Raw genomic sequence first — 4,523 nt, 5'->3', positions numbered from 1 at the left:
AAAACATCCAAGAAGGTAGAAAGCCTTGTTGTATTTGGCAAGGAACAGGCCGATGCTACTGCTGGATTTGAATGCCAGCTGCTCCAGCTAAGAGCTGTGCAATCTTGTGCAAGTTACTTCACCTCTTGGCGGCCTGTAAAATGGGGATAATAATAGTACCGACCTCCTAAGATACTGAGTATTTCATGTTGCCAGGCGCTGTCTTCACAGAACAGTGCTTGGCAAACGGTGCCTGGCAACATTAAATACTCAGTATCTCAGCTATTTTTATTGTTCAGACTTCATTTCCCTATTTTTCGAGGTTTTATTCACATTTTTGAATTGTGTTGCAAATAAAAGAAAACCAAGAGCTATTGGCAATGTGTAATGTCTAATGGCCACCTACGTCAGGCACACCAGCAATATCCACTGAGAACTAATGCCTTGGTGACCCAAAGGACACTTGTTGGGACAGAAGAAAAAGTCCTCTTGACTTGAAGAACCAACCAGGCCAACCCCTGATCTGTGATGTCTCTGAGATCAGACAGTTGAGGTGCTGGTTCTCTGCACATCTGCAGAATAGGGACCATAATAGTACCTATCTCGTGGGGTTACAGTAAAGGTGAAATGAGATCATCTGTGTAAAGCACTGAGCATAGTTTCAAGTACCTGCTGGACATTTGCTGTTGTTCACAGCATCTGTCCTGGAACATGAGCTGATTGTTGAGAGAGGTGTGGTAGGTGTTCAGGGAAAGGTATCCTCATATTTCCTCCAGCCATCAGGAACCTCATGGGCAGCTCCACCAGGAGAAGCTCGGCAAGAAAGTGGGAATGCAAGCTTCTCATTTTTTTATTAGAAACGGTGATGAGGAGAGCACCTTCCCCTCTCTGCGAGCATCCGGTACAGGAAGGCCAACATCTATAGCTGCAAGAATGATTGGGTCGATGCTGAGGCAAGAGTGAGGATTAGCAACAGAAGTGGCAAATTAAGGCCACTGACTGGCAGGCTGGGAAGAGCCAAGAAATCTGTATTAATCACGAAGGACAGAACATGAGCTCTTTGAGACCCCGCAGGGAGAAAAGAGGCTGAAAGTATCCACAGTTCTTCTGGAAGGGGGCTCAGAACCAGTGAGTTTTCATTAGCATGGCTATTGAATCCTATAACCCTGGAGTGACTCACCCAGACTACGGTGGCCTAAAGAACTCAGTTACACACAGCACAGAGCCACTGTCCCAGGGAGAGAAGTTTCTTTGCTTCCAGGTGCCTCTGTACCTAACTGTTACTGTTCTTTTCCCAGGGTCCCCAAAGAAGAGAATTCCACCAACTTTTCTTGGCACTCTCTGCCAATAATTAGCAATTTTTTCTTCATGTTTGTCCTTATTAATGCCTCTTCCTGTTCAGTTGTGCTCGTGGAAAGATAGCCAGCGTGGTTTGCCCTCTCCCAAGCAAGCACTTCTCAGAGTCCAAATGGCACAGTTGCCTTCAGTTAATTTTCACTTAGATCTTAACCTTCTCAGTTTATTTCCACTTGAACTCTGGATATTAAAGTAGAAATAATGCTTTGTGACCTTTAAGCGGGACACCAGCTGCTTCTCCACCCTTTCCCCTGTGGTTTAGTGACCCACACAGTCCAGTTCTGCAATAGCCTTGTTTCTGGAGTTCTAACCTCCTTCCCAGCAGGGAATGACTAATGCTCAGAGCCACGCATCACACCAAGGTTTACCAGGCAGAGCAAATAAATGGTCATCTGAGATGTGCTTTCAGACAGAGATCTCTGTTCTTGGCATGAAGGTTAAGGTTAGTGAAAAAAAGTCCCCCCTCTGCCCCTTTCTGTTCAATTCTTCCCCTTTATCTTCCCAAGGACATGATGAGAAAGATTTTTAAAGTGATCACAGTAGTTTGTCTTCATGACAAGGGCAGAGTTCCATGAGTCCTGTGACTCAGTGACACTCCAAGGGACCCATGACTGTGGGGTGGGCTTGGAACAAACTCACTGTTGGCAGAAGCTGTCCACTGCCCCTATTTTTTGCCCTGGCAAAAATAGATTTCAATGGCAACTTAGGAAGGGTCCGTGGTGAGGAAGAGGTTGTGGTAAGAGAATGTTCTCTCACGTTCTCCAAATCTTCCAAACCAAGCTTTGCTCCAGGGGACCACTTCGCCCAGAAGTCTGGGCAGGAGCTCATGCTCTGACATCGTCACGGCTCCCAGCTTGATGGCTGGGAGGAGGTGGGGAGCTGGGTTTCCAGCCAGGAACTAAGGGAACTCTACGCTTCTAGAGTCCCTTGTACTTACTGGGATGGTGTTCATGGCTTCTGCCCACTGAGCCTGCCAAAACTCATTTTGTCACAGCCAAGCCCAATCACTCCCCATTCCCTGCTCCAAAAAAGAAACCTCGCTGCAGCTTCATAGACACTTGGTCAATCTGCAATAATAAAAAATAGAGGCAGTGGGGCATGGGGAGAGGGAAAGAAAAGAGGCTGGGGGCTGGTGATGGGAGAAGCTGAGTTTGGAGTTGCAGAGTGGGAAACTACAGGATGCTGGGAATACACAGGGGACGATGCCTCCTTAAAGCAGGCTTCGGACTGTGTGTATGGATCCCCTTTGGGTTTTGGGATAATTAGGGAAAGATCAGAGTTATCTTGAAATTCCTTTTGTTTGCAGGACTGCATGTTTGGCTGCTCTGTGGGGGTCCAGGCTGTGTAAAGGTCACACATGTAAGTGGATTATGGGCTCATTCATCTCCATAGGGCAAGTTGGAGAAGTTTTTCTTGACTCACTGGAAACAGTAGTAAAAGGCTGAGGAAGGCATTGTGGGGCGGGTGTATCGCACAGGCAATGGTGAAAAGTGGAGGTGATGTGGTAGGGAGGAAGGCATCCGTGTTTGCTATTGACTTTCTATTTCTTCCGCCAGGGAGCCTGGTGTCCAGGTCGCCTGTTGCCCGGCAGTGGAGCAGTCACTTCATGTCACTGTGTCTCACAGTTGTCTCTGCTGTTGGCAGCTGGATGTGGGAGGGAACAGTGAAGAGACTACTAAAGTTTAATGTCCTTTTTGTGACCAATTTTTGTTGCTGGCACCTTCCTCTTGGAAAAAGACACTGATTTATGACCGAACAATCTCTACACACAGAAATCAAATCGTTCTTTCTGTCTCTTAGCTTATTTTTGTTTAGAGGAGCGGATGGCTTCCATAGGCTGTTCAGAAAATGGCTGGGACAAATCGGAGTAAAAAAACTTAAAGTTTTTATTTCTGTCTCTTTCTCCCCACAGAGGAGTTTGAAATTCTTGCTTCAGGCCATATGGAGTGGATATTCCTTCCAGAAGGAAATTACAGACCACTCTCTGTTTCTACTCAACTGCTTTTCAATCCGTAAGTGGACTCTTTGAAGCAGCCTTTTATTTACCTCAGATTCTGACATGAATAATTGTTTAATTGCCTTTCAGCCTACACAAGATAAGGAACCATGTCTCAAAAGTTGTGTAATTCTCTTAACTAAACAATAGCCAAGCCATCCGGAGTAGTTTTCAAAGAAAGAAAAGAATTCCTCACACATGTTAAGCATTTTATTCTTTTCAAAGTGCATTGCTCTGTATTATTTTGCTAAATTGGATAATGTCTACGAAAGCACTGTGTAAATTACATCACATAACAAAAAAGTAAAATGTTATAACAATGATTGATTTGATTTTCCATGTGGGAAACTGAGGCTTCATGGGGTAAGTTACAATCCCAAATCACAGCAGTTAAACGGAGCCCAGATGGAGGTCTGTCTTCTACCTCCAGATGTGTCATCTCCTCTGCAGAGGATGCTTCACCTCCTGGGGCCTTCCCAGCGGAGTCCCAGATCACTGGCAAAAGGTTTCCCCAAGGGTGGGGCCGGAAGCAGGGCTGTAGGTATGTGTCCTGAACCTCCCACAGACCCTGCTGGCTCCCTTCAAAGGCTTCCGGCATAGCGACTTGCCTTTCCATCATGTTCAGTCGTCACCAATCAGCCGTCTGCAGACTCTTCTCCCTCATGTTGTGGCAGAGGAGTTGTACATTCTCTAGATTTTAAAAATATATAGGTTACTTGTTCTTTAAAAAAAAAGTCTCTGAAATAAGCTCCCAATCCATTTGCATATTTTTAAAACGTGTTAGCAAATTCTCATAATAGGATTTGCGTTTGTTAAAAGAGGACCTGGGGCAGAAATCACAGAGGGATGAAGCTCCTGCCACTCCCCCATCCCTCAGTGGGTGCAGCCCACCCAGGGAGGCAGCAGGATACAAGGTCGAGGAGTATTCCCAATACCCTAAAACCCCATGCGAAGTGCAGAGCAGCCTGACAGTAAGGGCAGGATACCAGAGGGAAGGGCTCAGGAGGGTTTCAAATGCATCAAAGGACACAATCAACACAGTGAAGAGGCAACCCTAGGAGAATCAAAGAAAATATTTGCAAATCATGTATCTGATAAGGGATTGGTATCCAGAATATATAAAGAACTCCTGGCCAAGCACAGTGGCTCATGCTTGTAATTCCAACACTTTGGGAGGCAGAGATGGGAGGAT

At 45.9% G+C, this 4,523-nt stretch overlaps 1 long non-coding RNA gene across 1 annotated transcript; it reads left to right on the top strand.

The window, feature by feature from the left end:
• Positions 1–3,249: 3,249 nt before the first annotated feature.
• On the top strand, positions 3,250–4,078 carry LOC111540398. Its single transcript, XR_002730976.1, has 2 exons — positions 3,250–3,347; positions 3,782–4,078. It is a non-coding gene; the product is annotated as an uncharacterized LOC111540398 (long non-coding RNA).
• The last annotated feature ends 445 nt before the right edge of the window (positions 4,079–4,523 follow it).

This window comes from Piliocolobus tephrosceles, chromosome X (assembly GCF_002776525.5).
Source record: "Piliocolobus tephrosceles isolate RC106 chromosome X, ASM277652v3, whole genome shotgun sequence".
NCBI lineage: Eukaryota > Metazoa > Chordata > Mammalia > Primates > Cercopithecidae > Piliocolobus > Piliocolobus tephrosceles.
This window is presented reverse-complemented; position numbering and strand designations above follow the sequence as displayed.